The sequence below is a fragment of the Balaenoptera borealis genome, assembly GCF_965194805.1.
Source record: "Balaenoptera borealis genome assembly, chromosome: 15".
NCBI classification, from domain to species: domain Eukaryota; kingdom Metazoa; phylum Chordata; class Mammalia; order Artiodactyla; family Balaenopteridae; genus Balaenoptera; species Balaenoptera borealis.
Window position 1 is genome coordinate 83,943,438 of NC_138871.1, and position 19,915 is coordinate 83,963,352.

Sequence of the window (19,915 nt, forward strand, 5' to 3'; positions counted from 1 at the left end):
CAGTTTGTGGTAATTTGTTATGACAGCCCTAGGAAACTAATACAGTCAGTCCCTGCTTTTTCACTGGAACATTTTGGCTTTGTCTTCCATTTGCTGTAAAGTTTGACCCATGATCATTTGAACAGCAAATGCTAATGATTAAATGACCTCCTGGTACCTGGGAAGAGCTTTGAGGAAGGAGGGGACAACCTCCCATGACACCCACACAAACACTGCCTACAAAATTAGGACCAAATTTCTTAGCGTGTCCTTCACTATTTGCATGATCTGACCCAGCCCAATCTTTCCAGGGTCGGTTTAGTAGGAATACGCCTCATCCCACATCAGCGGCATGCAACTGTTCAGCTACCAGAATCATCCTTGTCCTCTCCCATATCACTGATCCAAATCCCACTCATCCTCAAGTTTTAGGTTATCAGCCACCTCCTCCAGGAAGTACACCTTATTTTATCCTGTATTGGTAAGGATGGATTTTGGTGCAAGTTCAAAAAACCCAACTCAAACTGATGTCAGCAAGAAGAGGAATTTATTGTCTCATGTGACTGAAACACCAAAAATAAAAATGGTGTTAGGTAAGGAATATTATGGTGATTCAGGGACTCGTTTATTTCTGTCTCTTCATTCACCGTCTGCCTTCAACCTCATCTGAAGGCTGACTCACCTCATAGGTACTGAATAGCTTTCAGCAGCTCCCGGGGCTTTTTCCTTCACAACCAACAAAAAGAGTCTTCTTTGCAACATTTCTAGCTGAAAGCTTGATCTTCACTCTGATTGGTCCAGCTTAGAGCACATGGTCACCCCTGAGCCAGTCACTGTGCCCAGGAAAACGGAGTGCACTGATTGGACAAGGTCGTCATGTGTTCAACGTCTGAGGCTGGGCGGGAGCATCCACTTCCCCGGAACCCCGTGTCTCCCCAAAGGGAGCAGGAGGAATGGGTGCTGGGAGACAATCCAATGCCCATTAGGGTCACTCCCTCTTCTGTGTGCCTAATAAATTCGTCAGCAGTTCTGTTAAGGCACTGATCGTCCTTTTCGTGCATTTTATTCCATTATCTGTACCCCCAAGAAAAGTCCTTGGGACCGGAGATTGTGTGTTCCTCATACTTAGGTCTCAAGTTAGCCCGTTCAGATGGTTGTTGCCCAATAAAGTTTTGTTGAAGTGAGTTACACGTTTCTAAAAAGTTGTTTTCATACTTTCAAATTCCCAAAGGATCCTGTTACGTTGTTTTCTGCTCATTGATTAATCCCTTTCCCAGTAAGTAAGGCTAATCGCAGCCGCATTAAAAGCTCTCACGTGCTGTAACCTGATACATTCAGGATATTTGAGTCATTTAAAAACTAAGTCGGATGTCCACTGCGTTTTTTGTGTGTGAATGTGTGGACGGTTATAAATAGGCATGGAAAAACACTAGGGCTGTGAAATCAGTTGGCAGGGGCCCTGGATTTGGACCCCCAAATATAGCCTGCTGACAATTTACCCCAGGCTTTTTTTCCCCACACAGTTCATCATTTCAAACATTCTGAGCAACCATCGTGAGTATTTGTTCAACAGTACATTTTTTCCGCTTCGTCTTTTGGCCAGATATGTGGCTTTTTCTTTCAAAAGGGGTAAGAATCTCAGGCACAGATGAATATATACCCTGGCACTTGGCTATAATACAACTCTTTATAGGCAATCTGTCTTGTCTCCATGGGATTGGTTTAAATCTGGAAGCCTCTGGAAGACCTCCGTGTCACACTTGTGCTCCCACAGCTTCTCCTGAGGCGGAGTCCCAGAGGGAGTGGGCCACAGACATTGTTTTCCCTTCAACAGAGCCAGACAGAAAAGGGGTGCTAATGAGTCTCTTGACAGAGATGAACTCTGGGGACCCTCCCTTTCTGAGCTGTCTGGCGACTGCCGCAGAATGTCACCATGCGTGCTGCAGCCCCCTGCCTTTTCCCAGCGTTGTCACACTGTTGTGTCACCTGTATTTCTCTCCCTTGCTCTCCCCTTCTCCAAAGCCCACACAGCTTTCCAAGGCCAGCCTCACTGCCGGATTTGACATGTCTGACTATAGTTAATTCAGCCATTTCCCAACGTAAGGTTGGTCTATGTCCAAGAGGTCCACTGAATCGCAGAGTTTGAGATCAGAACAGACTTTCCCATGGGTACCATGCAATTAATGAGGGTTTAGGTTCCTAGGCTAGACCATAGAAACCCACGTAACCCTGTGCTAGTGATATTGTGGGTGAGACTTTGGGGTCAGCTTTGGAAAGGAAACAGACCACTGAGTCACCATTGTTTTTTCTGTAGCTCCAGGGGTATTGACTTCTGATTTCAAACAACGTGGGGCAGAGATCTCTGGAGCACACAGAGGCCACTGATTAACCTTGCTAATCCTGGTGTCCCTCCCTTGTCAGCCTGGTGGAGAGAATGGGCTGGAAAAAAGGGACAGTGGAAATACGTGATGGATTAAGAGGCTGGACCGGAGCGGCAGGAGAAGCCCTCAGAGGCATGCTCCTGTTCTGAATGGGCACAGAAAACTAACACCGTGCCCAATAGGGCCACTGTCCTCACTCTCAGCTTGGGGGCAACCCCAGCCCACCTGGCCACACTTACTCCACTAGCTATTTTCTTTCTGCCCAGAGCTTAGAGTAGCCTGAGTCCATACCAGCTGTCACTGAGTCAGACCCCACCTACCCTCTGCTCCCATGGGAGGGACCCTGGTGCTCATGTGGCTTCAGCCAGGGCCCTGGGCTCTGCCCTCTGCAAACACAGCCCAGAGGCCGCAAGGGCAGGGCGGCGTCTGCTCGGGAGAGGGAGCTCCAAGGGGCTGCAGCACAGCCTTGGGCCCACTGCGGTCATCTGTCAAAATGTGGTGGCAGCAGCTCCGAGAATTGTGTATCTTGGTCAGAGTTTCATCTTTCAGCAGCACAGAACTTTGCAACAAAGGACACCAGCTTTGCCAAAGACTGACGACTCAGTCACTGCTCCCGTGCTGGAGAGGAGAGGGATCAGAGGAGATCTCTGGGCAGGAACAACTTTATCACTATTATTACCTTTAATAATTCTAATAATAGAGTTACTATTGTACTTTTTATTCCCCAGAATATTTTCACCTATATTGACTCATTTAATTCTTACAATATCCTTCTGACGTAGGAGAGGCTGGGGTATTATATTCTCATTTAACGGGTGGAGAAACTGAGGCTCGGAAAGGATTGCTGACTCCGTAGGATCACACAGGAAATCAGACATGTTTCTTAAACTAAAAGGGATAGTAATAACAGCTATATCATCCAGGCTTCCAGCAGGAAACAGATGGCATTCTTCAAAGAGGTGATTCATGGGAGTGTAATAAAGGGACTATTTACAAAGGTATAAGCAGGGTCAGCGAAACCAGGATGGGAAAGTAAAGCATCCCGGGGCCAGCGAAAGCAGGAAAGCCCCTGCCACCCATGAGTCTGGAGAGGCAAAGAGAGGGAGCCGTTACTGGAATTCAGTGAGAGCTGTGCCACAGGAGAAGGCCACGAGGCAGGAGCATTGCCAAGCCCGAGAAGTGAATACCCCGTGGCCCTGACCTCCTGCCCCCTCCCATTTCCTGTAGGTGCCTCCCGTTGGCCAAACCCAACTGGAAGCCAGAGCAACTATGCCCGAGGATGCAGTTCGTGAGGTCAGCTTCCCACAGCTGAGAGCCAGCGTCCACGTGCTTGTGTAGGTACAAAATCAGCGCTGTCTCCTGGAGGGGAAGGAGACAAGCGGTGAGCCGGGGCAAGGAGCAGCTCTCCCCACACAACACATTCTAATACGGCACTCTGAGGATTCTGAGAATTCTAAATTTGAACCCGGTCTTGCAGGTTACCGAGGTAGGAGGATGGAAGATAAGTTATTTAACACTTCGTTGGCTTTGTTGGTAACTTTCAAGTATTTATTTTAAACATAAGAATGTGGACCTCTCTGTGTAGTCTTGTCCTGGGCTACATAAATGTTAGGAGTGGGCCTAGAGACACATTTTGTTCGGGTTAGTGGATATATTAACATGTTTCAAAATCACTCCCATTAAGTTATCGCCAGCCATTCTGGGGGAGGAATGGCTTCTAGGCACCCTCTGAGGACCTGCTGTGTGGACCCACCAAGCACCGCAACAGAAAGTCGCAGGACTAAAAGCCGTAGTGTGAAATGAACACGTGCTGGCTGCAAAAATATGGCGCTGTGGAGAAACAGCAAGTCAGAATAAGTCCAAGGAAAATTCTTCCAATCATGAATGCATAAGATTGCAAACAGAAAATTTTTTCCTTCTTGGCATCTACTCGAAACTATCAATAATAAAAAACAAACTTGGATCAACTGTGCCAGAGAACAGACTGAATCAACTTTATAATCTCTCTATAGAAAATGTTATAAAATCATTGTCCTATAAAGAGGCTACCAGTGTACACAGCCCAAAAAATGTAGGAAAAAGTATTATAGAAGCATATATTAATTAATAAAATAGGTTATTTTTCTGGATTTTGTGATGTTTGTAGTATTTGCGGTTTCTAAAAAAATTGTCATTTGTTGTGACTCCTTTCTCCTAAGTAAACATTTCCTTTCATATTCAATTTCGTATTTGTAAATTTTTATTCTTCTTCTTGAAGAGGCCCCTCCGAACTGGATAAGCTTCAGGCCCCACAAAACCTGGACCCACGCCTGAATTAATATTATGATTCTGAGCCCACGCATTATTTCATCCCATCTGTAGGGTGGACAAGATTGCCCCTGTTTTACAGCAAAGAAAAACGAAGGCCCAGAGACGAAGTCGCTGCTCCTTCTGATCCTGAAGGCTCTTCTCTCTGGATTCTGAGCTCTTCAGGCTCCGACTGCTTCTACCACCCGAGTCCCAGTGGGGAGAGGCGGAGGGAGACGAAATCGGAAGATGAGGCCTCGGGAAATCAGCCTCTGTTTGGAGGGCTCTGCATTTCCCTGCAGCAGCTGAGGGCGGGGAGACGGGGTGCGCCTGGGGTGGCAGCGCAGGAACTGGGCCGAACAGCTTTAGCGGAGGACGAAACAGGGGCAGTTCGAGTCTCTGCATCCCAGACCAGGACCCTAGGCCTTCAGTTCATTGCCGGTGTGGCCTAACCCTGACGTCACAGAGACAGGGAGGAGGCTGGTGAAGGATCGGATCGGGTGTCAGTGCTTCCTCATTTCCTGAAACCGTCCGGCACAGAGACGTCTTTGCTGCTTAGAGCTGGGCCTGCCTCAGGTTCAGGATGGCCACTAAGGGCACCTGATTGGTCACTCATCTTTGGCTCTGGGCCCCTGGACTGCCCTTTGGCTAATCAAGGCTGTTGGAGAATTAAAAGCGTGGCCTCTTAGAGTAGAAGGAACCTAAATGTCACGGGATCCAGTGGTTCTCAGTTCCACCCTGAGGGAATGGAGAGCCAGTGAGGACAATAGAGTGACTTTTTTCCAAAAGCTAAATTTTTGTTTTGGCCACGTGGCTTGTGGGATCTCAGTTCCCCGACCAGGGATGGAACCCATGCCCCCTGCAATGGAAGGGCGCAGTCCTAACCACTGAACAAACAAGGAAGTCCCCCAAAAGCTAAATATACCCAGTTTAAACACTGTCCTTTTGCCTTAGATTGAGTCCTTTTTTTTTTTTTTTTTGCTTTATTTGTTGTTAAAATTTCCTGTATGAAATGATAGTGATTGTGATAATATTTGCTAGCATTTCTTGAGTTTTGCCATTGTGCTGGGCCTTGTGCTAAAAGCTCTGCGCAGTTTGTCTCATTTCGTCACCGCAGGGGCTGAAGAGACAGATGCTGTTATATATTTTTTGATTCAATAAACATTTTTATAGAATTTTAAATCACTTTTTACCATTACTAAAAAATATATCGTTAAATAAAGCGTTTCAAAGTATTTTTCCATCCTTTATTCTTCATTGCCCTTGATTTCCTGTGACCAAATTTTTTTTAATTGAAGTAGAGTTGACTTACAATGTTGTGTTAATTTCTGCTGTACAGCAAAGTGATTCAGTTATACACACATATACATTTTTAAAAATATTCTTTTCCAGTATGGTTTACCATGGGGTATTGAATACGGTTCTCTGTGCTATACATTAGGACCTTGTTGTTTATCCATTCTATATGTAGTAGCTTACATCTGCTAACCCCAACTTCCCACTCCATCCCAGCTCCCTCCCCCTTGGCAACCACAAGTCTGTTCCCTATGTCTGTGAGTCTGTTTCTGTTACATAAATAAGTTCATTTGTGTCATATTTCAGATTCCACATATAAGTGATATCATATGGTATTTGTCTTTTGCTTTCTGACTTACTTCACTTCGTACGATAATCTCTAAGTCCATCCATGTTGCTGCAAATATCATAATTTTGTTCTTTTTTATGGCTGAGTAGTATCCCATTGTATATATGTACCACATCCTCTTTAACCACTCTTCTGTTGATGGACATTTAGGTTGCTTCCATGTTTTGGCTATTGTAAATAGTGCTGCTATGAACATAGGGGGTGCGTGTATCCTTTTGAATTAGACTTTTGTCTGGATATATGCAAGAAGTGGGATTGCTGGATCATATGGTAGTTCTATTTTTAGTTTCTGAGGAACCTCCATACTGTTTTCCACAGTGGCTGCACCAATTTACATTCCCACCAACAGTGTAGGAGGGTTCCCTTTTCTCCACATTCTCTCCAGCATTTGTTATTTGTAGAGTTTTTAGTGATGGCCATTCTGACCTGTGTGAGGTGATACCTCATTGTGGTTTTGATTTGCATTTCTCTAATAATTAGCAACGTTGAGCAGAGAGATGCTATTATTAATCCAATTTTACTTCCAAAGAAACTGAGACGTGGAGGTCAGGTTGGCACACGTCCTGGGGGAGGATGTCATGGAGTCAGGACCTGAGCTTGGTGGTCTGGTTTCATTGCACGCACTTCACCATCGCACCGTCCTTCCTCTGGAGATAACACAGTTTTTAAATGTTTATGTCCTTAGCTTACAAAATAAAAGTCTGGCAACCTAGGTTAGAGCCTCATGTGTTTTAAAGAACTTGTACTGGCTTGGAAATCTGGATGTCTGAAAGCCACTGAGCTAGCCCACCTGCTTTATTTGACAGGTACCAGGGAGAAATAGTTGAGTTACCCAATGTCACCCAGCAGGCTGGAAGTAAAATTAGACAAAGAGAAGACCTGGCCGGGCAGATTTTCGGCATTTGTGAGACATGAAAATTTGGGAATTTCCTTTAAACTGGACAATGGTTGACTAAAGGAAAGGCAGCTTCAACAAATGAATTCAGAAAACAATTCTTGTAACCTATGTTTCCCCAGGGACATCCTGGCTTTGACATTGTATTTCTACACAGCTTCAGGAATGACTCCACATTCCTCAACAGAGTGGGAATTCCCGGCTCTGGGTTCCTACTGAATATGCTGCCTCACAAACAACACAGAAGTGTCTGCAGGCATGCTCTCCCCTCTCCCTCTGCGGGACCTTCCTCCCACTCCAAGAGCTGCTTTCCACTTGGCTGTCTCCATGGTGAAGGTGAGAGAAAGAAGGAGGTTAGATGGTTTCCATGGCAACAGCAAGGGAGCGCTCATTTCCTTGGTGATGATGAAGGTGAGGCAGTCAAGCTCAGAGTACCTGCCCCTCCCCAGCTCCCACCCTGCATAGGTCACACCTTGGGCTTCCTGGATTAGGGCCTTGCAGGGCAATCATGACAATCTGACAAGTGATGGACTATCCAGGCCAGGCTCTGGGTCCAGGCAGACTTGGTTTGGGGCGTGTTATTTCATCCTTTGAGCTCTCAATGGCCGCATCTGTAAAATGGGGCTAATAATAGGATCAGCCTCTTAGGGTTGTAAGGAAATAAACGGAAGGGTCAGTAAAATTTAACCGTTATTGTTGCAGGGTAACTATGATTGCCACACACTAATAACCATAATTATTGCAATGCAGAGGGGGAGGCAAGTTGGGTTTAATAAGACCATTTTAAAGATGAGAAAGCTGGAGCTCAGGGATGAGGAGTGACTCTGCCTGAGTCCCAGCATTGTTAAGAATCAGTACTAGAGTGAAAGCCAGCTATCTGGGCTCGAAACCCAGTGCCATTTCCACTCCCCCACCCTGTCTTGCACAGGCAACACACTGACCCCTGGCTGGGCCTACCCCCCTTCCCTGCCTCAATCGGAGACCCTGAAAGCAAAGCATCCAGGCCCTCCTCCTTCCCTGTGTCACTCATGGTTTGCACCACATGCCTGGACCAAGTCAACACAAGCATCTGGATGATTGTCAAAGCAATTAACAAGCAAAAAACAGGCAGAGTGAATTAATTTAGTGAAGTCTTGCCATCCCATAAATTACAGGGAATCAGTCTAGACTAAAGTCTGGGCTGCCGATGACTGACAGAATGTTCCAGTGTTTCTTTGAATGGTTCTGGCATCACACAGCCCCTGATGGCGTTCCTGAATCATGCAATGTATGAATTATTAAGGTTTTACTTGTGTGATCCATTAGTGATTTAGACGATGATACATTGTTCTGGGAAGACTACTGGCTTTAGAACTAACCAGATTTGGAATCAAATCCCAAATTGTATTTAAAAAAAAAAAAAAAAAAGAAAGAAAGAACGTGAAAAGACAAAAAAAAAAAATCCTAAATTCTACTACTTACTACCAATGTGATTTTGGATGCGTTAATTAACTTCCTGGAGCGTCACTTTCCTGTTTTCTAAAATGGGCATATAATACTATCTCCTGACAAATTGGTTGTGAAGTTTAGAGATAATATATATAAAACACCTGGTATATAACAGTCATTCAACAACTGATAGTGTTTCTTATTGAACACAGAGATTCTCACCATCCTTCACAGTTGGTTGTATTTTCACCTCTCCTTAGTCCTCAGTTAGGCTGCGTGCTCATTGAAGCCAAGACTGGGCCTTCCAGGGCTCTGCACCAAGGTGAGCTCAGGAAAGGTTTGCTTGGTTGCCTTGGATCCAATGCAGGGGGAGTAGTGGGGCTTAATGAATATAGCCAGCAGCCTAACCATCATTACCCAGGTCAGATAGCAAAGTGAGCTGCCTAGCTAAAAGCAGTCACAGCGTGATCTCCAAGGCTGGCTGGGAGCGCCCACTTTTTGGTCTGTCGATCACATCCACAGGGTTGGGTTCCTGCAGCAGGTTTGCACTACATGTTCCTCTCTAGTATCCTTGCCTAATTGCATCAGAAGTTAATGTCTGACCAAAACCTACCAATAAAATTGTATTTCCCTGGAATTTAGGATTGGGATCTTAGTATCTTGATGTGGTTAAATATAAACCCTGGAGTGGACAATTGGCAATTTGCTGTGATGAGGCACCTAATCCAGAATGTGCACGCATTCACACACGTGCAGAAGCATGCATGCATACACACACACACATGCACGTGCGCACACTGATGCACGGACGCAGAATTCAGGGACAGAGGTCCCAGATCATGCATCGGATCCCTTTCTGGGTCCTGGCAGCATTTCTGACCTTAGGTTTGGTGAAACACATTAAAATAAATTTCCCCTTCTGGCTTCGGTTGTTACTGTTGCTAAACTAGGTCATTATTTCTGTTCCTTGCAACCAGAGAATCCTAAATGATGTACTTCCTTTCAGCAGGGAGGCACCATGTGGAGGGCAGGGCACATGCAGTGATACCCTGAAGGAATCCAGGTACCCAGGGTCCACGCCTCAGGCTTTAGAAATAATAAAGTCACTCCCACCTGCTGAGCAAAAGGGTCATAACCTTTGTTTTCATCTGGGATCCCCCTCAACATCAAGATTCTGCAAAGGCAGGTAGACACCAGTTTTCAAGAGCCTCAGTGATTGTGTCCACTTAGTTATTGCCTTTCCCAGATGCCTGATAAGCTCGCTCCCCTCTTGGGGCAGAAGAGACTTGGAAAGATGAAATGCAACCCGGTACTACCTGCCAAGTTTTTGCCTAACCTACCTGTTAGGTTTTCTAACTAAATTTCGCTCCTGTGGAGGTAGGGAGTGATGTTTCCCTCCGTGCTGGAAGCAGCCCAGTGACAGCCTCCACAGTCAATGAGAAAGTCCCAGTGTTGTGGGATTGCCCCCGAAAACCAGTCTCCCCGCCTGCCCCAGAGAGTGAATTCAGAAGAACCTGAGAGAGCGCCCAAGATCGGGCACACTCAGAAGCCAGGGCCTCGCCAAAGTTTGTGCGGTTGTGTAGCTCGGAGAAGAGGAGCCTCCAGGCTGCCGGGCCACAATTCCAGTCCCTGAAGGGCTATCCTGTAGAAGAAGGGGGAGGTGGGTGCTGGTACAGGGTGGGTCCCCTGGAAAGCAGACTCAGAAGAGTGTGCGCACAGGATGTTTGCTGAGGAGTGTCATGGAGGGGAGAGGAAGGAAGCAGGGCTGGGCAGGGGGAGAAGATGCGGCCTGACAGTTGCCTTGTCACCTCCACAGGGAACACAGGAGCCAGGATGACTTTCACTTTTGTCTCCCTTGGGACTGAGCTGACCAGGCCTTTTTACTGTCCCCGTTGGATGCAGCCATCACGGAAAGTGCATAACCTTGGACTAGCCAGCTCTCTCTGCCGCTGAAGCAGACCCTGAAGGGGCTGATAGCAGAGGTTTTTTTGAAGACAGCACTCCCAGCCGCTGGGGAAGCGAGTCTTCCGGTGCAGGGGGTCTAGGTGGCACATCATGGTGTCCACCAAAGGGACCCTCTCTGCAGAGGGCACACTAGGAGCCAATCAGAGGAAGCTACAGGAAGCCAGATTCTAGCGCAGTATACCGTGTTGGGGACCCACCTGCTCCCCCTCTGAACCCATATTTATGAAGCGCCTACATAGGCAGGCCCTGTCCTCACAGAATGTGGTCTAGTAATTCCAGCGCAGAAGCACTGTCTTACTGAGTGAGAGACATTAGCCTACAGAGGTGTAGGAGCTCAGGGTTTAGCTGAACTAAGAAATAAAATTTTAGCAAGTAAAGCTGTCATCACAAATTGGCTAGGCAGCATTGAAAAAGAGAAAAGAGAACAGAATGCTGGCCTGGGAATCAGAAAACCTGGATTCGAACCCAGGCTCTGCTGGCTATGTGAACTTGGTAAAGTCTCTAAGCCTCTCTGAGCTAAAGCTGAAAACAGCAATCACAACACCTGCTTTACAGGGCTGATGCAAGATTAAAAGGCTAACACAGATGGCTGGCACCACCCCTGACAGAGAGCCAGCATGCAGTGATAATTATTTGGCTGGCTTCCTTACCCTGATAGCCACTCAGCCACCAGGAATATTGTAAAAGTTATTGTTCTAACCAGAAGGGCCATAAACTGTTTTTTATAACCTAACGAAGGCCAGATGCCAGGCAGAGAACCAGAGAGCCAACGTTCAGTTCCGAAACCTTTGGAGCACACCAGTTGCTCGGTGTCTGATGATTTCCATTACCCAGGGTCCAGGGATAGGGAAGATTTATATACGTTATTTGGAGCTCTGGTTCAAATCTGGCCAAGCTCTGTTGGGACTTAGTCATCCTGACACTGGCCAGACAGCATCCTTATGAAATCGGATAAGCAATTACTATAAGCAATTCCAACACACACACACACACACACACACACACACACACATACACACACAGAGTCTTACAATAGACAGATTTTCACAGATAACCATCTGTGAAACCAGCGGAGGCTCAGATTAAAAAAAAAACTCATCCTGAGGATGAGACAGAACCATCCATGGCCCAGATAATTAGGAGAACTGAAATCATCTTTGCCACCCAAGTTTGCAGAGAGTGGGAGGCAGCAGAATATTTTTATTCCTGATGCCCTAAAATGCTGTGCCATAAACAGAACAGCTGGAAGATCCCAAGACTAACAGCCTTATTTTTCCTCCAACTTCTTTTTCTTGCAGTAAAATTTATATAACATAAAATTTACCATCTTAACCATTTTTAAGTATACAGTTCAGTGGTATTACATACATCTATAATGTTGTGCAGTCATCACCACCATCCATCTCCAGAACTCTTTTCATCTTGTAAAACTAAAACTCTTATACTCACGGACTTCCCTGGTGGCACAGTGGTTAAGAATCCGCTGCCAATGCAGGGGACACGGGTTCCAGCCCTGGTCAGCGAGGATCCCACATGCCGCGGAGCAACTAAGCCCGTGCGCCACAACTACTGAGCCTGTGCTCTAGAGCCCGCGCGCCACAACTACTGAAGCCCGCGCGCCTAGATCCTGTGCTCCACAACAAGAGAAGCCACCGCAATGAGAAGCCTGCGCACAGCAACAAAGAGTAGCCCCCACTCGCTGCAACTAGAGAAAGCCCGCGCGCAGCAACAAAGACCCAATGCAGCCAAAAATAAATAAATAAAATAAATAAATTTATTAAATAAATAAATAAAGCTCTGTACTCATTAAACAATAACTCTCCATTCCCTCCTTCCCTTCAGCCCCTGGCAACTACCATTTAATAGCCTTATTTTACAGGTGAGGAAAACAAAGCCCAGAGAGGGTCAGCAACTTGTCAGAAACACATAGGCCATCTGTGGCTGATTGAGGGCTCAACACACATCCCGGGAGTCCTGGTCCATATCACTGCTCCGTACTTTCTCATAATGGTGGCGCAGGAGGTACAGGGTGTGGTTGGCAGTTCTTTCCAGCAATGCCAGTCCTGAATACTCCCACAAGTCCTTACTAACATCCTATGTTATTTCTAGCTTTTCAAGCAGTGAAGAGAGATGGGGATGAAAGGTCAAAAGTGAAAAGCAAAATGGAGGCCGTCTTAGTTTCTTACAGCTGCCATGACAAAGTACCACACACTGTGTGGCTTAAACAACAGAAATGTATTGTCTCACAGCTCTGGAGGCTGGAAGTCCAAAATCACTGTTCCTTTTTAGAGCTGCAAGGGAGCATCTATTCCAGGTCTCCCTCCTTGGCTTGTAGATGGCCATCTTCGTCTCCATATGGCATCCGCCTCGTGTGTCTGTGTCCAAATTTCCCCCTTTCATAGGGAGACCAGGCATATTGGGTTAGGGGCCACCCTACCCCAGTATGACCTCATCTTTGTTAATTGCATCTGCAATGGCCCTATGTCCAAATTGATTCACATTCTGAAGTACTAGGGAGTTAGGACTTCAGCATATGAATTGGGGGGGGGCACATAATTCAATGCATAGCAGAGGCCCTCTCCTTTATGAATTGGTCCAGAGAGAGCAATAGACCCACAAGCTGATGAACTCAGACATAGACTCATGTATATTTGACAACATGATACATGACATCATGGATCAAAAAGAAAAGGATGGTCTAGTCAATAAATAACCCAAATAACTCAGTATTCCACTCCTAGGCGTGCACACAAATCTAGTTAGTAAATGTGACACAGAGTTTTATATGAGCATATTCATTGCAGTATCATTTATAATGCCCAAAATCTATCCCCAGGAGATAGATTTGTGTGTGGGTGGTTGTAATGGGTTGATTTGTGCCCCTCAAAGTTCATATGTTAAAGTCCTAACCCCCAGCACCTCAGAATGTGACTGTATGAGGACATAGTCCTTAAAGAGGTAATTAAGTTAAAATGAGGTCATGAGGGTGGTCCTAGTCCAGTATGACTGGTATCCTTATAAGAAGAGGACGTTAGAACATAGACAAGCACAGAAGGAAGACCATTGACCTGACTGATGTCCTTATAAGAAGGGAAAATTTGAACAAACAAAGAGACACCAGGGATGTGCATACACAGGAAAAAAGAGGACAGAGGGAGGAGACTGCCAGCTACAAACCAAGGAGAGAGACCTCAGAAGAACCAACCCTGCCGACATCTCAATCTTGGGGACTTCTAGCCTCCAGAACTGTGAGAGAATAAGTGTCTGTGGTTTAAGCTGCCCAATCTGTAGTGCTTTGTTATGGAAGTCCCAGCAAACTAACACAGTGATATAAGTATAAAAATATGACTAGGAGTAATAAACACAAAATTCAAGACAGTGGTTACCTCTATGAGGAAGGAAGCAGAATTTGAGAGGGAGGAGTACTCAGAAGGCTTGGATTATCTTTGCAATATATTTTTTAACCATTTTTTAAATTGAAGTAGAGTTAATTTACAACATTCTGTTAGTTTCAGGTTTACAGCAAAGTGATTCAGCTATTCATATTATATGTATAATATTAATATATATACTTTTTCAGATTCTTTTCCATTATAGATTATTACAAGATATTGAACATAGTTCCCTGAAATATACAGTAAGTCCTTGTTGTTTACCTATTTTATATAGAGTAATATGTATATGTTAATCCCAAACTTCTAATTTATCTCCCCCCACTATTCCCTTTGGTAATCATAAGTTTTTTTCTATGTCTGTGAGTCTATTTCTGTTTTGTAAATAAGTTCATTTGTATCATTTTTAAGACTCCACATATAAGTGATATCACATTATGTTTGTCTTTCTCTGTCTGACTTACTTCACTTAATGTGGTAATCTCTAGGTCCATCCATGTTGCTGCAAATGGCATTATTTCATTCTTTTTAATGGCTGAGTAATATTCCATTGTATATATGTACCATATCTTCTTTATCCATTCATCTGTCAATGGACATTTAGGTTGCTTCCATATCTTGGCTATCGTAAGTAGTGTTGCTATGAACATTGGGGTGCGTGTATCTTTCTGAATTAGAGTTTTCTCCGGAATATGCCCAGGAGTGAGATTGCTGGACCATATGGTAGTTCTATTTTTAGTTTGTTAAGGAACCTCCATACTGTTCTCCATAGTGGCTACACCAATTTACATTCCCACCGACAGTGTAGAAGGGTTCCTTTTTCTCCACACCCTCTCCAGCATTTATTATTTGTAGACTTTTTAGTGATGGCCATTCTGACTGGTATGAGGTGATTGCAATATTTTATTCTTTAAGCTGCATGGTGCGTACCTGAATGTTGTTATATTATTCTCTCTATTTTTTAATTTAAACCCACAAGAATAGGTGAGTGTGACTGCTGGCTGAGTACTCCCTCATTTCAAAGCATCCTAGCACACAGGGGCTCTAACTTGAACTCACCATGTGACCCTGGGTGAGTCACTTCTCTCTGACCTCAGTTTCTCTAACTGTAAAATTAGAAGAATGAACGAATTCAATGTTTTCCAAAGTGTGTTCCACAGGACAGTAATTCCATGAGATTTTAAATATATATTCTACATTACAAAAGGGTTACCTGGTCAAATAATTTTCGGAAGGGTTACCAAAGATATAATCACATTATTTCACTACAGAAATTTCAAAGGTTTTTAATCATGAATAGGCCAACAGGGGGCTATGGCATGCAGACAACAGAGCACTCTTTTCAAAGAATAGTGATCAACTGCTTTTCTGTTCACTCACACAAGAGCTGACGTCCCCATTGGTTCTGAAAGAACATCAGTAATTTTCTTCAGGGGTTATTTTGTGTAAACAAACATAGTTTAAATTTTAAATGCTAGAATGACAAACCCAACAGTGGTCTTGTATGTAACAGATCCTACTGAGTATGGCATGGGGCCTCCTAAGATGCAAAAGAGACTTTCCTGAAAACATGTTTGTTACAATGATTAGAAAAATATATTATTTCATTTTTAAAACACTAAGCTAAAAAATGAACTAAACAAAAACTAACCATCCCAAATTAACTGTGAGTTAAACTGTACATTTAAAAAAATCCATCAAGGTTTTCTTTTTATGTTTTTACTGTGATGTACACACAGAAAAGGGCACAAAGTAAATGTATAGCTTAGTCAATATCCATTGCTCAGGTCAAGAAATGGAACACAGCCAGAACCTCGATGGGTCCTTGCAGTAAAGTCATGCTGAGGACTCTGCTTTGGTTCTGAGATGTAGGTGAGGCAACGTTTCATCAGGTTCGTCCTGTGCTTTTCCTAAGAGCACAGGGACATCAAAGGCAGAAGTGCCTTCCATGAGTTAAGATGTTCCCAGTGATCTCTGCCTTCTTGGAAATGCCCTACAAGCATCATCTGTTTGAACAACATCCATGGGTCTTATGTAACACTGAGGAGGAAGCCACGGTCCATTCCAAAACCCAGTCTCTCTTTTACAGGGACACTCAGAGAAAGTTTTGGCCGGAGCGTCATTCCCGGAAAATGTCGGGCTCTTGCAAATCAATATGTATGCATTCTTTGGTCAGAAAAAGAAAACTAGGTAACTCAGTACGTTCCTCCCTGCGTTTTAGCTGCCAGGAAATTAGACCCAAACTTGGGACCGCTTTAGAGTAATCAGCTTTTAGGACTGCTGACTTTAGGACTGCTGATGTCAGAGCCAGGGAACCCCTTAGAGAGCACGTGGTCCCATGCACACATATGGGGAGGTCCAGGCCCCCAGGATGTCACTGGGTTCCTCTCAGGTGACCAGTCACCCTGCTTCCCTGATAAAGTTTATTCCTAAGTGTGTCACTTTGCATCATTGGTCCTGGGAAGCTCCTTTGAATCTGGCTGGAAGTACAGAGCTAGCACAGATCAGAGCTGAACAAACGAGCACAGAGGTGGTGTTCCCACCACCCAAGGTGCGGCCGAGCCTTAAAGGATTTAAATTTTGTGTCTCCCCTGACAACTTGACAGTTCACCTGGTCCTCTAATCCTTGCTTCCCAAATGCTAGTCTAGGAGCCAGGGTCAGGACGTAAGAATGTTTTTCAGTCTGAAGCACGATCAGAAGAATAAGGCTGATGCAGTGAGTTCTTCAAGAAACTAAATTTATTCCCTTTTTTGGTTTTAAAAATACCTTTTATTTTATGAAATGATGGCACTGAAAATTATTTTATTGCCCTTTCAAGGCAAAACAAAATGTTGTCAACCCCACGTTAGCCACCTCCCAATTTTTTTTAAATAATTTTTTTGTGGTGTGTGAAATTCACAAGTCTATGAGCCATTGTTCTAATGGCCTCTGACCAGTTGGACTGCCAGTCTGTGTCTGGAGACGATCCAGGACCCCAAGGCCCTTCGTGAGCTGCTTTTTCCCACTTTACCACATACTCTTCCCAGTAAACACTCTGTGTTACTCTTGCTACATTGGATTACTGGCCATTCGTTTGACACTCATAGCCTCGGGACCCCTCGCTGCCTTTGAGATGGAGTTCTTCCTGCCCAGAATATCACTCTTCCCTGGCCTCCGTGGTCCAGCTTCATGAGAACCCTTGGCACAGTTAAATGAGCTATAAATGTTTGCAACCTGGTTGTGAGTGAGGAAACCCCACAGCCTCTGGGGAGCTTGACAGCCAGGTTTTCCTCACACGAAGCCTTTCCAGAAGCTTCTTGTGGATGTCAGGCCTCTCTCCCTCCAGTGCATGGGCATTTTGTGCTCACATTGTACACAACTGTGTTAGGGTCACACACGTCCTGTGAAGATCTGTGTACCTGAGAGTGGGGACCATGTCTTACTTGTCTTTGTATCCCCTGTGGCCTAGCGCGGTCTCCTGCACACAGTATACACCCATTTCATGTTTATGGGACAAGAGAGTGAGCAAAGGAATGAGGGACTCAGTGTGCCCAGCTCTGGAATTAGGCACAGGGCAGGATGTGGGATGGATGACCTACCCCTTTGAACTTTCTGCTCAGTGCTCAGCCAGGAGAGACAGTGGAACAGGCACTTGTGGGTGAAAGGGAACCGTCTAGAAGAGCAGGCAAGAACCACATCTTTCCCTGCCTGCGTAAGGAGGCTAATAATAATGGATTGTCATTTATAAAGGTCCGATCTGGGCCAGGCACCGTTTATGGATTATCTCATTTGTTCTTCTTCTCAACCAAATAAAGTTAGAAACCTGGGGCTCAGAGAGATAAAATAACTTGTCCAGGGTTGTGCAGTTAATGAGTGCCTTAATGGGGGGGTGGTGTGGCTACAGACAATGTTTGTGTCCCCCCAAAATTCATATGTTGAAAATCCAACCCTCAGTGTGATGGTATTGGGAGGTGGGGCCTTTGGGAGGTGATTAGGTCATGAGGGTGGAGCCCTCAGGAATGGGATTTGTGCCCCTATAAAGAGACCCCAGACAGCTCTCTCACCCTTCTGTCATGTGAGGACACAGCGAGAAGATGGCCTTCTAAGAACCAGGAAGCAAATGTGCCACTGCCTTGATTTTGGACTTCTCAGCTTCCAGAACGGTAACAAATAAATGTTTGTTGTTTAAGCCTCTGAGTCTATGAGGTTTTTGTTATAGCAGCCCAAAAGAACTAAGACATGGAGGCTCAATCTGATGCTAAAACCTGTTCTCATTCCCCTTTTAAGGAGGAAGAGCCAGCCTTGGGCCACACAGCACCCATGCCCAGGACCCACCGGCCCACCCACACTCTCCCTCTTCAGAGCACTGAGAAGAAAGTTCTCATGAGGTGCAGTGATGATTTGGGGGAAGGGATCATTTATCACAGCAGACAATGTCACCATGTGCTGCTACAACAAACACAGTTATTTCGGATGCTGCAAGGCTTGGAAAAGCAAAGGGAGGAAGAGAAGCTTACTTTAGCCTGGGTTTATTTTTGTGACTAGGAGAGTGACAGCCATAGAAATACTACAGAGAGTTCAGAGAGTCTTGGAAAGGGAAATATTTGTGTTTTATCACTCGACCCAGAAACTCCGGCAGAGTGCTAATCTTTGATGGATTCTGTCTGCTTAACAGGCAAACTAATAATAAAAGTGATGGGGGTGGGGAGCATCGCCACACATCAAACGCCCCACCCCTGAGATGACGCCCAAGCCTGCATAAGCCCTTTCTGGGTGGCTTTGTCCACTGAGCGCAGTTAGACGGGTCATTGGCATCTGTAGCCCGGCAGCAAAGGAGGGGGATGAACAGTTCTCCGGGGAAGTGTGTGGCCGGGATCCTCATAATCAGAAAGTGAGTTTAGCTTTCAGCAGGCCCAGGTTCCTACCTTACCAAATTTTCTCATTTCCTTAAATGTTCTTTTCCTAATAATTCAAAGCTTGGGCAATAATCGTGCATTCAATAAATATTACGGAGCATCTACCAGAGGAATCTGGAACAGAAGTCAACCTGGGGGGTCAGAGGACCTCTCGCTGTGCTTTTCTGACATTGGTTTTGGCTGGGACATCCTAGTTTACCCCAATAGCCCTTCCTGTCTCCAAGTACCAGGTAGAAAGGGCTCTTTCCCTCACCAAAGTTTCCTGGGTCACTCCTGGGGCGGGCCTGCCCCTGCCGGTGCCCTGCAGGCCACCTGGCGGGGCTGGCCTTGCTAAGTCAGAGCTCGCCTGTGGTTCACTGAACAAGTGAGGCCGCTCAGGACCTGCCCCACACTGACCTTTTGTCTTTGTCTCCCCCGATAGCAGCTGGGAGATTTTTCCACTAAAAAAATTTTTTAAAATTCTAATAGGTCATTCTGTTACATAAATTTAAGCCCTAATAGAACATTCTGTTACAAGAAGACAGAGGGATACTTCAGGGAACAAAAGGGTCTCAAGAGTGACCGGAATCAGAAACAGGGAAGCTGTCGGAATTGTCTCTTGCGTGCTAGCGGTCATTGGGGGACAGTTCCGTCATGTGCTGTGTGACAAGCATCCTCTGATCATCTTTGCATACGGCCAGCATGGCTGCCTTAGGCCTCCGTTGCCGGGCCTCCCATTCTAGGGCCCAGCAGAGGCTGAGTAGCATTTCCGAGTCAGCAATCAAAGCTTGGAGAGAGAATATCCTCCTGGCCTGGCTTGGGTCACTGGTCCATCTCTAGTCCAATTAACTAAAGCTTGGTGAGGCGAGGTCGCTGCCTGAGCCTGCTGTAGGCAGGGTTAGTTTTCAAAGTAAAGGGGGTTTGGTGGCGGGGCAGGCACCCCGAAGTTGTCCAGAACAGCCCGTGACTTTATACAGAATGGATGGGTTTCAGCTATTGCTCTGTTTTAAAATATGGATGGTAACACCCGCCTCTTTTGAGTTTTTTGAGAACATGGGTCATACGTGCA